Below are 14,153 nucleotides of genomic sequence, written 5' to 3'. Positions count from 1 at the left end.
ACTGATATGGCCAGAAAGACCCCTGGGGCAGGGGCCACATGGTGCATTGCTGGCACATCGCATGCTGGGCACCTGCTGCTTTCGTGTTCTGGGTCCCCATCCTGGATGGCCAACCTGGAGCTGGGTTCCTGGTGTGCTGCATGTGTCCCCTTCATCCCAGTGACACTCTCCACCCAACAACCAGTCTCTGTGCTAAAGCCAACATCACCGGTTGCCTAAATACAGCATTTCCCAAGGCTCTCCCCCATGGGTACCACCGCTGAAAAGCACTGTGTGAAAGAACCAACGCAGATTTTGCAGAGGCATTTCTTACGGAATTTATCTGTAATTCAAAAGGCACCAAGGAGACACAGGAACCCTTGCATGAAGCCTTTCCTCTGCCTGGAAGGTTTGGCTTCTCCGGCTTTGTCAGCCGCACCTCACCTCGGTGGTTCAGGACTTTCCTCCCAACTCCACAGCCCTCAGGCTCATCCCCCAGCCCCCCTGCACCCTTACTCTGAGGCATTTGGGCTGTTCCTCACCGATGGTGGAGGAGCAGCTGTGAGCACAGCATGCAGAACCTCGAGGCCAGGAGCAAAGCTTGCCAAGAGATTTGAAGAAGGGCTGGTTATGAGTACCTGCCCTTTGCTAGCTCGTTTGCCTCATGCCTCCCTTCCAACTGTGTGGTGCGCTCAGCCAAATACCATCAAAGGGTTATCCACATGCTGATCACCTTATTTGCCTTCAAAGCCAGAGTGAGATGTCTCTCCCCCGGGTGAGGTGGCGGCTGTTGTACCACCTTCAAAGCCAACAGAGGCTGCGTAAACTTGCTCCGAGCTCGCCTGGCTGCGGGAATTGGTCAGGACCCTTCAGAGAGAAGCGGCTGCTGCCTTCAAAGTGGAGTATGGGTTGATAAGTGGGGAGTGGAGAGAGACATTTTAGCTCCTACTGGGTAATTATCACCTACGGAAAGCTGAGGAGTTAGCTGGTGGGAGAGAAATTATAACCTAGCATAAACCCGATCTCTTTCCCAAATCCAGTCTGTTTAGTGCTCAGGAGTGTCTGGTCTGGTTCCAAGGCTCAGCTTCTGGAGGAGTTTGGAGAGGCCCCTGGAGAGACCTCCAACAGGGCTGCAAAGCAGAGACCGCATCCCTCTTGCGCAGGGGCGTCCAAAAACGGGTGACGCTTTGGGGCGAGAGGCTGAAGGGAAAGAAACGGCTTCGTTTAGGAGAACCAGTTGTGGTGAGATGAGAAGTGACTTAATTACAGTAAGTCCCTTTGCAGCAAAACTGCCAGGTGCTAAAAGACTTTTTAATTTAGCAGAGAGAGGCAGATCAATGCCAAGCATCTGGAAGCTGAACCCAGTGAAAATCCAATTAAAAATCAGGCAATGCTACGAGTAGAGCAAGGTATGAAGTGATGGATTATTCATCCCAGGATGTCTTGAATTCAGAAGAGGGGGAATCTAATGGATCCTTCTAGTGCTGTATCTGTTGATGATGAACACTCCTACCCACCTTCTGGGAGCATGCTCACTCCGCAGCAAAAGCGAGGCCAGGAGTTTGGCTCAATGCAAAGTTCCCGTGCCTGTGGTGGAGGACGACCCACAAGTCCTACTAGGTAAGTTGCACTGTTCTATGCTTGGAGGCATTAATAACCCAGAACTAGCAGCCAACTCCATGGAAACCAACTGGTAGTCAGTGACAAGTTCTCCTGTTGCTATAGGAACAGGGCCCAAACAAATAAAAATTACCTATAATTTTTCCTCCCCAAAGTTCTCCCACATTACATTTCCATAGCAACTAATTAGCTCATTAGCGATCTGAACCAAGCCAGTGGACCGGTGCAAGTGCCCAGCTGCCATGGCTGGCTCTGTCCTCTCTGGCCGTTAGCTGAGGAGAGCCCTTGAGATAGTTGGTGCCATGTTTAAGGGGAAAGGCTTGAGCAGGAGGAGCTGGGTATCTCAGGGTTGGATTTCCTCATGCCTTCCCCATGATACCTCTGATACAAATATCACTTGGTCCTTTCTATTTCTAGCTGTCACCTTACACTTGGATTTCTTGACCTCATTGTTCCCTTTCCAGACTCCCCGTGTCTCCTCCAGACGGAGCACCGGTCTGGTTGACAGCTGCACGGCTTTGCAATGTTCTCTTATCCTTCCAGTCACGATATTCCGGTCTCTTGGCTTGTTGCTGTCTTCTGCACCAAGCTAACACACTTCACCTGCAGCATCCTTGCAGGATGTCGCTGTTGAGACAGTCACGACACACAAAGGAATGTGCACAAAACCAAAAGGCCAAAAAGGCCGTTTATTGTTCTAACAAGCCTTTTTATATATTTCTTAAGAATAGGTGTCTACACACGATGGGTTCACTCACAGACCATCGGTTCATGATTAGACGGCCTTTTCTCTGCTAAGTCTTTGATACACTACTTCTACTTGCGCACTGGCAGTTCCTTATCTTGTTGGCTCAGCTCTTCTCAGGACTCTCCCAGGCTCTTTAAGGACACACCAGTATCTGTTCAAGGCTGATGTTAAGCTCGCATTCCGATCCCTCGGACCAGCCAAGGTTTCCCACAGCAGCAGTCCCTCTTTTCTCATTCACACTCCACACGTACATCCCTCCATCCTCCTCTGGCAGTATACTGTCATGGGTTTTGTCCATCTCCAAGCAATGTTGGAGTATTTTCCAGCCATTTCCACCTAAGTCCCACCAGTCTGAGCCCTGGGGAAGCCATTGCTCAGCTCCACTTGGCCAAACCAGTGCCAGTCACACCGGTCTGAAGAGACCCACCTTGTCTAAAGTAGCAATGGATGCCGGTGTCACCTTCATGACCAAGGAAAGACTGTAGTTTCGCAGATGTAGGGCTAGAAGGATGCGTTGGATCACCCTCCTTTGATGCCAAGACATCCTGGCTAGAGCATGGCCATTCCCTGAGGCTGGTGGACACAATTGCACCCCGTGTACCACCCGTCTGGCAGAGTTCAGGCTGAGCAGCCGGAGCCAGGATGGCACCAGCACATGGGTGCTGGACGTCCTGACTGAGCTCAGCAGCCACAGGAGATGACTGATGACAGAGAAATCAGGTGTAAAAACTCCATCGGGGAAATCAAAGGGTGTTAAAAAAATCCAACCCAGAAAGTGCCAGAATTGCTGTTGACAAGTGTTGGTGTAATTAACACAAACAAGTGCATCCAAGGAGATTAGATGCATTAAACCACAGTTGCATGCCCACAGAGAGGAGGTGCTGCCTTCAATTAGTGCCAGAAACTCTGGAAAACAGAGATCAAGTCTGACTTCCTTCACTGTAGTAGAAATCCGCTGAAATTCCCCAGAAATCCACTGACTTGCAGGAAAGTCACAGAGAAACAGAGCCCAGGTCTTCTTGGGCTTCTTTCCTATTATTTTAATATTTTGGCACTTCTCAAGGGGTAAGTTATAAAATAAGGTAAAAAGGAGGGAAAAACAATCAGCAATGAAAGGAAAGCAACTGAGAGTCTTTGAAACTAGCAGTCTTGAGTCTTTTAGCCCAGAGCCTTAAATACAATGCGAGAACAAAACCAAAAAAACCCCAAAGAAGTCAGCTGAACTGAAGGAAGAACAGCTTTTCTCCCCTGAATTTGCCCAGCCTCCCTTTTTTCCCAGCCTTTCGGAAGGACAGACCTTCTCCTGGACAACCCAGGTCTGTGCTGAGCTATGGGAGGGGAGCCAGTGCCTCAGGGACTCGAAGCCCTGCAGAAATGCCAAGTTCCTTTCTCCCATTTCCTTTGGTTTTGCCGTTCCAGCATTTCTGGGAGTCTGGATTATTCACAGAAAGAACAGAATATTCCTCGCTCCAGAAAGCTGTGTCTCCAGCCCTCCTTGGGAATCATGCAAAGCCACCATGCCTTCGCCTTTCCCTCCAGGATGATGATTCCTTCCCAAGAATAATGTAAGTTGGTGTCCTTTGGGACAACCTGAATGCTCAGGACCTGGAGGCTTCAGTTAAAATCTTTTCTTGGGACTTCTGGGAGAGTTTGCTGGACTGAACGTTTCTCCTGAGCCTCTCATATAAATTGTTGATACGGATGAGTCAGCGGAAACAAGATCTGAGTGCTGGTTTTATCAAAGGGAAGAAAAATTACCTTAATTGTTGTGGATTGGCTCTCACCAGATGGGAGGGAATCTGTTGCCTGTTGCGGAGACCACTGATACCATCTGGAAGCCTGCCCACCCTTTGCATCCTCAGCTCGCAACACCTCCTGCTTCCACCCCTGCTCCACAGGATCCCCTGGTCCAGCCCGCCCTCCGCACCAGGCTGCAGGGGTGCACCCCCACCCCGGCAGAGCTGGCAGGAACGGCCCTTCCCTCCCACCCCCACAGCTGCCCACCCCCCAGGGCAGAGGTGGGAGTGGGAGCCAGGAGGGGACACGTCCCTGTCCCCCAGCACTCATGTCCTCTGTTACATGAGCAGTCAGTGGCTGGAGCCCTCAATGGGAGGAATATGATGCTCATGTTGATGGTTTCTTCTTCCTCACTTCAGGGCCCACTGGGGGTCATTTTCAGATTTCACTAACATTTTTACACCTTCCATTCTCTCCACCCATCTGCAGCTCCACGTTAAATCTGAATTTGCTCTATGCCATGACATTTATGTACATTAGGTGCTATTTCTTTGTTCTCCTTGTCACCCCTAAAACCAGTTCTGCATCTCTTTCGCTGGCCACTGATGAGTTGTTTATAGCCATGGGGTCTCCACCGCTAATCCTGGGGTCTCAGGTCTCACCATCCCATGTCTGCGCTCCTCTACGCCACATCCCACATCTCCACTTCCCACATCTCTGCTTTCATACCAGGCCTATATTTGTCTATCCCACATCATTATGTTGAAGTAAAAAATATCTCATTCTACAAAGAACAACTGCTCGTTGCTGTTCTCTGTACAAAACTAGGGCTGTACCGTCCAAACAGAAGTAAAATAAATGAGCCATAGCTACCTGCTCAATTAGAAAACCTGCTGCTACATCGAAACCAAGTAAAACAAAGCTGTGGAAGGTCAAGAGAAGTTCAGACAAAGCAAGCCCCCCCACGCCTCAGCCCCGAGGTCTTGCAAACTTGGTGCATGCAATGGCAACGCCATATCACAGGGCTACAGGTATCGGGGGTCGCATGGCGGAGCCCCGTCTTCTCACTCCATGTCCCCTGGGGCCAGCGGCACCGGCACCCTGTGGTGGGGGACGGATGTGTCTCCCCAATGGCTCATTGACAACATTGATCTCAGGGTGGAGGATTATTGTTTTCACCCCAACCTGGGAGAAGAAGGGACCACAGCTCCGCTCAGGATCTCCGATGCCTTCACCGCGGTGTCCGAGCCGCCGCCACTGCCCGGGATGGAGGACAGGCTGCTGGCTTGGTCTTCCCCGCCTGCTTCATTACCTCCAAAATTACACATATAATGAACGCCCAATTAAACGCTGCTGACAGAATGGCATCTGGAGCAGGGGGCAGCACGGCTCCGTGAGGAACATTCCCCCACCCCAGGGGCCACACTTCCAGTCCAATTCATGTAAATCACAGATGAATTCCCACAATTAATCGCTACCGTCCCCAGCTGCACACATGCTGGTGCAAGTGATAGCAGACAGGGAGAGCACACAGGGGAGGTGGAGAGCTGAACCACATCCATGCACAGGCACCAGCCAGATCAGGATGAGGCCAAGCTGGGTACCACACCTGCTGGAGCAGCAGCAGCGGGGGATGCTGGAGCTGCTCCCCAACAGCCCCCAGCTGCAGCAAGATGGAGCCACCTCAGGGCTTTGCCAAGGAAATTGGCTTTTTTTTAACCAGAAACACCACAACCTGCCTGGTGAAGTCCCTACTGAGTCATGCAGAACATTCACCCAGCCCCAGAACGCAATCAGACCTCAGGGGGCACGGAGCCTGGCTGCCGTGTAGCTTCTCCGGTGTCTCATAAGGACCAAACAGCATCAGCACGGGCACACCAGCCCCCATCCTGCCTCCCTCCTCCACCAGCCCCATCTCCGTGTCACCCCTGGGAATCTGATTATCAGCAAGATCTGCCGCTGTCAGATGTGATCAAAACCGCAGTTCAATTAAATTGGATTGGATTGAAAGCTGAGAGTTTTGAGGAGACAGGCACATACACCCAGAGCAGTGTGCTGCTTCCCGGGGAGGCGGGCTGGGATCTGCAGGACGGTCACCCCTAGGGGAAGGAAAAGCCGGGATGTGGCTCCGGCCCCGGGATGAACTCCATCCCCTGGGGCCATGGGCCCTCACCAGTTCACACATCTGCCATCTGGAAGATCCCCGATAGAGTAAGGTGAGCTCAGCCTCCCAGAGATGCTTTTAATTCTTTCTCATCTTTTGAAATCAAATAAAATTCTGAAGGAGAAACTTTGTCATCTGAGCAATGGAAGGGGAAAAAAAAACCCCAAACACGCCTGGAGATGAAAGGGAATTCTAGATAGGTATTTCATCTCTTGCTCTTGTAACGAACGTGAAAACAAAATAAGAAGGAAACAAACAAAAAAAAACCCAGACACGGTTAATGAGCTTTGCATTTAAATGTAGCACCAATGTCACCACGCAGACTGTTCCTTCAAGGTCCCACGTCCCTGCTCACGCCAGGCGATGGGTGCGGGACAGCCCGTCGGAGCAAATATTGGATGAGATTAAATTTCACTAGTGTTTACTAAATAAAACATGCGTTTCGAGAAATCAAGAAAAAGTTTGTTAAATATTTTAGTACATCTGGTCTCCTCTTCCCTACCCATATACGGACTTACAAAATGCTTTGCATATTTATTTTAGCATGCACTAGATTTATTTAAAAATAGCATCACTAGCACTGGAAACAGCCCACTTGCTTTTCATCTAGATCTTTGCATTGAATCAATGAATCCAAAATTAAACAAGGTTGGGTGAACTAAATCTATACAAGGACCTATTTGCTGATCGATACAGAAATGGATGCCTGGGATCTCTTTACTGTGTGAAATATGAGGACTTGAGAAAGAAATTGCTTTTGTTATTATATTAAAAAAAAAATCAGATTTAATCTCTCCCCATAAAAAAGTTATTTATTGGAGAGATGCTTTGTCCTAAATAATTCATGCTGGTTGTATAGTACCCAGAAGAGAGAAGACTCCTGTCTTCCATTCCTAATGAGAGGGAAAAATACCTCAAATATTTTTCTTGGGTTCAGCTTCATCAGCGCAAGGAGGTGAAACTCTACTTTGCTTCTGGGTGTTCTCCTCCACCACTGCAGGGGAGCCGACTCCCCCAAAACATGAACAGAAGCCACAATGCTCTGCATACGGAGGGAGAAGAGCTTCAGACACGTCTGGAGGGCAAACTCATACCACCAGTGAGAGGCACGTGGCTTTGGCAGTGAGGTTCAAGGGATGATGATGATGACCGAGTGGCTAGAACCCATCAGACCATGGGAAGAAGGCTCTCCTGAAGAAGCCACCTCAATATGGCTGTAACACAAATTCAGCCTCCACAATCTGCAGCTGGATGTGTTCCTCCAAAATGGGGTGAAGGTGAAGCCGTCCTGGGCTGCACCGAGCGCTGGTCCCCCAAGGAAAGCAGAACTGGAAGAAGACCAAGAGAAAACCCAGGCGACCCCACATGGAGACATGGGCCACAAAGGTCCATGGAAATCTCTCTTGTCCCAAAAGAGGAACAGAGCTGGCGCTGAACACCATGGAATGGGGCGGGTGGGAGATGATGGGTCTTTTAGCTCGGTTTTGGCACAAAATTTGGGGCTGGCTTTGGGAACTGCCCTGCTCATGGGCTCAGCCAGGTCCCTTTCTCCTAAGCCTGCTGCAGAATTGATCCATCAAGGGCTGTACCTGCTCCACTTGGAATAAATCTGCATCTCATCCGCTTCCATGAATGAAAAATGCATGCACCGGTAAATTGGAGGTGAAATAGTACATCTGTTGTCAGATATATTTTTTTCCCTTCTTCCATGAGTTTCATTAAAGAGAGGCATATCATCTCTGATAAAGTTAACACCACCCGTTCACTAATTGTTCCTGACACTTCCCTGTTGCTTTGATGATGGATTGCTGCAGAAACACCAGCCCCAGGCAGGCAGGGAGGCATAAAGTCACCTCTTCGGGCTATTTCTGGAAGAAAACAATGAAGCTGCAGAGCCAGTGCCAGGGAATGGCCCCAAGTTGCTGCAAGGCTGGGGACATGGGGGTGGCAGGGGTGACCTGTGAGGTGCCAATGCTGGATTCGTATCCTGCAGTGCTGGAACCAGCTCCCGACGTGCTTCCTCTGAATGAGCAAGTGCATGAATGAAAGGCAGAGTGAGAAATAGCTGATGCTGGCTGGCCACATCACGGGTCCCAGGGGCAAACTGAGCTCAGGGGACACCCCCCGCCCCAGCTTCCCTGATCACCTTCATCCCCCTGCACCTTTCAGCCCTTCTCCAGACCAGGAGTTGGGCAAACCCAGAATGACCGGTTTGGGGTATGGTGTGCTCTCCCTGGGGTGCTGGCACTCCGGCTGTTTGCATCCCTGCAGGAGGGGGCTTCATGGTGCGAGGGATGCGGAGGGACCCGGTCCTCAGCTCCCACTGACACCTCAGATGATTTCAGCCCTCCCACAGGCAAGGCAAGGGTGGCTGTAGCAGCCAGCTCCCCTCAGCATCACCTCCAGATGCCTGGAGAAGCCAGGTGGGACAGTGACAATGCCAGCGCCCCCCACCTCTGTGAGCCCCGTTCCAGTCCCCACGCTGTCCTCCGTCCTGTCCCTGCATGGCCAGCAATCAGGTTAGAGCTTGCAACACACCCAAGCATGCAGCAAAGAGGCAACAGCTGCTTCCCGCTGGCCCAGATCAAGGATTTTAATTAAGGAGAAGATTTTCGGGAATAAAGGGGAAGATCACTCCCAGAGCTGTAATTAAAGAAAGGCAGGGTAAGGCGGGACGACAAGAAAGGACGCATCCTGCTGCTGATGGGACTCAGCTCCAAAGGGCAGTACAAGGGGAGCAGAGACTGCCACCACAGCCCTGGCTCAGCCCCCTCCCCAAGGAGAGGTATCTGCACCCACCTTTCAGTCCTCGCCAAGGTCCCCCAGACCTCCAGCAGGACCCACCCAACGCATAGCCAGCAGGCGCCGCAGCCCACACCAAACCCAAACCCAGCATCCAGATCCGAGTCACAGCAAAGGTTTGCCGGGCAGACGAGGCAAGAGGGACCGCACGGCACGCAATGCTGGCCCTGGTTCACCCACTCTGAGAGGCAAGGGGCCAAGCCAGAGCCAGGAGGCCACCGTGGCCTTTGGGAGGTGGGTGCCACCGCTGCCGTCAGGACCCGCAGAGCACTTCTGGGCTTTTTGAAAGGTTCCTGAAAAGCAGCGCAGTGGGTGCTCCAGGAGAAACACCATTTCAGGGTGGTGCTGCTGAGAGCAGTATCACCAGCCAGAACGGGTGGCCAAGGGCACCGGACCTCCTGCCCCACCTCCAGTGGGATAGGGTTGCCTGGCTGGGAAGACTCCAAGAGCCGGTTCCCGGTGCCTCTCCACCAGCTGCCGAGCCAGCACAGCCATGCCCCCCACCTGCTCTGCACTGGTGCTGCAAACAGCCCATTTTCCCAAACACGAGGGGAGCACTTTATTTAGGTCTTGGTGCATCTCATCCACTCTGGAGGAGGAGCTCAACCCCGTGGGCAACATCTGCTCCCCAAACCCCCCTTATCCTGGAAGAAGAGGGTGGGTGGCCCCCTCCAACACTCAAAAACCCTCCAGACTTCAGCAAGGCGGCATAAAGCAGCCCCAAGCAGGGCAGCAGCATCCGTCCTGGCCCCATCCGTTCCTTGGAGCAGTCTTGAGCCCCAGAGCTGCACATGGGACAGACTTTGGAGGTCGCTCTCACAACTCAGGCAGCCCCAAGCCTGCTCTGGGCTCTTCCTGCTCCCATCACTACATGGGACTGCAGGGACAGTCCCTCCTGGCCACCTGAGAGGGGAAAAATACCACAGGGCTTCATGAGTCTTGATGCTGCACATCCCTGCATGGCTCTTTTGTCCAAACCAGCCCCTTTTCCAACCCCATGCCTGCTCCTTTGTGGTATCCTTAAAACCCCTTTTGCTCTAGTCCCTTTTAACCAGAGCTTCTGCTTTGCTTCTTGAATAGATGGGAATGGGAAGAAGAATGCAGCCAACCTGCCTGGCCAGCCAGCAGCAGGCAGGTACTTGCCACAAAACATCTTTCTCCAGCACCAGATGCTGATTGTCCACAGAGGTGGGGGCTCAGCACAAGGCAGCGGGCAGGGAGAGGAGCCAGGGTGAGACTCTGACAGTGGGAAGGCCCCTAAAACGTGTTTCCAGATGACCACAGCCAACCCTTTGTTAGTGGTGATGGCCACAGAAGCCAGGTGGGACTCCAGCCCCAGGACCCAGAATGCATCCTCAGATGCATGAGTGGATGTGGCTGTACCCAGGACTGGGGGTCCCCCAGTACATTAGGGGCCAGGAAAGGAGGTTGTGAGGAGAAGGACACAGCAGCGGTCCCCTGTAAGGGGGGAGAGCCCCCAGGTGAGGCACGAGGCAAAGCAACAGACCCTGGCATGTGATAGCCACAGCATAAGCCTCCAAAAAATAAAATGCAACAGCCCTAAAAACCCCCAATGGGTGGGAAGACCAGCTGGAGGCACCGCTCCCCAAGAAGCTCAGCTGCCACCCCTACATCTTGCACTGGCAGAGCCCTGGGAGCCACCAGCACGTCTGCGTCCTCCTGGCTTACCCCAGGCTCCCCAAACTGCCCCCAGCAACCTTGCCCCCGCACCAGCTCAGCTTTGCCAGGTCACCCCCTGTCCCCAGAGCTGTGCAGCGCCAGCCGTATGGATGCGGGTGAGGCAGCGCTGGATTCACACGGCAGCTGCTGTGTATTTACACAGCAATTCTGAGCCCTGCAAAGGGAGGAGGCAAAGACCATCCCTGGGGCTCCTCTTCCCCAGGGCGGGGGGGGGGGGGGGGGGGGGGGGGGCGGGCAGCCGCACACAAGCTAAATGCCTCCTGCCACCAGCAAGGGCCCGCAGGCACGGCTTCCATCGCCCTGCAGGACCCTCCAGCTCATTCAACAGCTTCTCATTGCCGGCACCGAACAGGACCTGTTGCAGGCGGTGATATACCGCAGGGCCTTTGCAGAGGGTCGAGACGACCTAGGAAATAATTAATTGCCTCACTGTGCTGGAGTGGTGATGCTCAGAGGAGCCACGCACGCAATACGTGCTTCATGGCATTTGGGGCAGCTTTGTACCCAAGCTGGAGCTTTTGTCTAAAACCTTGAAAATTTTTTTTACGAAATCTCAGCTTCCATAAGAAGAATCAAGAGCGTGTCACTCTAGAAGAGATACAAGTGGCCCTGAGTGGGGAATGACACCAAGGAAAACACAGCTGGTATCAAGGTAACTGCTCTGGATCATCAAGGTTCCCATCTCCTCCATGAAGTAAATCGGGTGCCGAAGTCACCATTGCTCGCCAGGCTTCTCTGCAGCCCTCTGCCCACGTGCCTGCAGCGCCCGCCGCTCTCGGCGTCTGGGAATAAACAGCCTGTTCCAGCATCGCTTGGTATTTCAGGAAAGGTTAACGCAGCATGTGAGGGGCCAGAGCCACCCCTCAGGGGGCTGGAGAGGCTCCAGGCAAACCTGCCAGAGGCCCGGGGCTCCCCGCAGGGCAGGCGACCTCCTCGGCCCCCCGAAGCTTTTGCTTCGAGCTTCGGTATTTTCAGGCTTTGTGCTACTCAGGCTTCCTTCTCCCACCCCCACGTTTCCCCACCAGCGTTCCCACCTCTGAAAGATCCACAGGAATGTCAAGCTGAGAGGGAAGCCACGAGGTCCACGTTGGCTGAGCAAGCCGGGGGTTTTCCCCCGGCTTTGGGGCTCCTGCTGAAGGCAGCAGAAATCACCCCAGTTTGCCAGCACCCCCCCAAAGGGGACCTGCTGCTGGCTGGGTGTGGGTCCTGGGGGGTGTGTGACGATGCTGGTCCCAGGCGGGGTGACGTGGGTCCCAGGGAGGGATGCAACAGCAAAGCAGCTCCACATGGACTGGTCCCATGGCTCGCTCCAGAAACAGGCGCATCGGGGCTGGAGTTGCAAACCGGGCTGCTGGGACAGCCAGGAAAGGCTTGGAGATGCTTTATCCAAGCTGGTGGGGAAAGCAGAGTGGAGCTTAGAAACTCATATCCAGGGTGACCAGCCATCAGGGGAGAAAGGGAGGGCACCGGAGCACCCACGTACCCATGGTTCAACCAGAGCCTGAGCTCTCCTCGCCCCCAAAAAGCCGCCTACCCTTCTGCGTGGGGAGGAGAGCTGGGAGGCAGCTGCAGCAGCTCGCCATGGGCAGCAAAGACCCTTCAGAGCCACCCCCCCAGCTTTAAGTCCTCCCCTCCCTGGTGGGCTGCGCTAGCCCCTCCAGGTGCCAGCTGAAACCATTTTAAAGCCTCTGCCTGGGCCTGGGGAGGCTGATCCCTGTGACAGAGGTCTCATCGGTACCGGAGGTCTCATCGGAACCGGAGATCTCATCAGTACCAGAGGTCTCATCAGTACTGGAGGTCTCATCGGTATTCTGCAGCTTCAGCTCGTTAGCACTGAGGTGCTACAAGAGTGGGAGTGTTGGAAGTTTCTGGGCGAGACAGCTATTAGGGGAGGATTGAACACATCTCTTCCAAACCAACGGCCTGCGTGAACTCTAATTTATGCTATCGATCTAGAAGGTGCCCACAGGCTACCTGAACCAAAAAAAAGCCCCAAACTAACTTGCCCTAGATACAGCCTCAGCTGCCTTCAGAAAAAGAAGAAAAATTAAGCAAAATAAATAACCCGCAGCCCCAGAAAACTGGCTGCATCACACACACACACCCCCCCCGCTAACGCCATAAGCCAGCCCTCCCCCGCAAATGGCTCTTCGGGAACAGCGTGAGCTCCAGCTCCACAGCTCCCGGGGAGACCCACCAACCCAGTATGACCAGTACAAACACCGACGCTGTACTGGTGTGTGTGTGTGTGTGCATTTGGGGCTCTGCCCTCTTGGCGAGGCCGCTCAGCACAGGACAGGGGAGCTGGTGGCCCTGGGGAGGGCGGGGCGGGGTGGCCCGGGGGTCCCAGGTCCTCGCCCTGTCGGATGCGCTGAGTGTTCCGTCCTCTGCAGGCAGCGCTGTCGTCCCCCCCCCGGCCGGGCACTGCCTGCTGGCACCTGGTGACAGAGCCAGGGAAGCCACCGGGCGTGATAACCTCTTTTTGCCTGAATATGTGACAAATGGCGTGTGTGTGTGTGTGTGTGTGTGTGTGTGTCTGTGTAACCCACGGTTTGTCCTAGGAAAGGAGCTGGAAGTGATGGATTTTCCACTTCTCCCAAGTTCTTCCCTCGGAGGCACGGACGCCTTGTTAATGGGTCTCGGTGCAGCTATTAAGCCGCTAATTGAAACGGAGCGCGCTGCAGCCGGGCTCGGGGGGGCGGGGGGCCCTGCCCGCCCACCCACCCCCAGGCTTGGCATCGCCACCCAGTGCCCGGCCCCTGCGGGGCCCGGTGTCCCCCGGCCCTGCCGGGCGGGTGGACGAGGGAAATACCTGGGGAGGGAGCCGTGACCCCCCTCCCCGCCCCACTGCGGGGGAGACAGCCGTGTGTCCCCCCCCCAAACCACCACCACCCGCTAAACCTGCGGCTCTGCCGCCCGTGGACACGATGCCCCGGCGGTGGCGCCCCTCCCCCCCCCCCCCCCGACTGTAATCCGGGACACGCAGCCCCCAGGGGCGGCTGGAGGGAGCTGGGGGGGCACAGGGGGCTGGGGGGCGCGGGGAGGGGCCGGACCCCGCCGGGACCCGCCGCTGGCGGAGGCGCCTCCCCCGGGGCCGGCACCGGGCGCTGCCTCCCCCTCGCGGCCGCGGGAGCCCCTGCCGGCCCCGGGACCCCCCATACCGCCCCCGCCCCTCCCCCCCCGGCATCCCCCGCGACGCCCCTGTCCCCGGGATCCCCCCGCCCCCTGGGCCCAGTGAGCACCCCACTGCCCACCCCCCGCCGCCCCCGGGGGGTACCCCTGACCCCTGCCCCCGCCCGCTGCCCCCCTGCCGTCCGACACCAAGCAGCCAACCCCCAGCCGGGGGAAGCAGGGCCCTGGGTACCCACCCCCACCCCCCAGCACCCCGGGGGTCCGGCTCGG

Source organism: Falco cherrug, chromosome 4, assembly GCF_023634085.1.
Source record: "Falco cherrug isolate bFalChe1 chromosome 4, bFalChe1.pri, whole genome shotgun sequence".
NCBI lineage: Eukaryota > Metazoa > Chordata > Aves > Falconiformes > Falconidae > Falco > Falco cherrug.
This window is presented reverse-complemented; position numbering follows the sequence as displayed.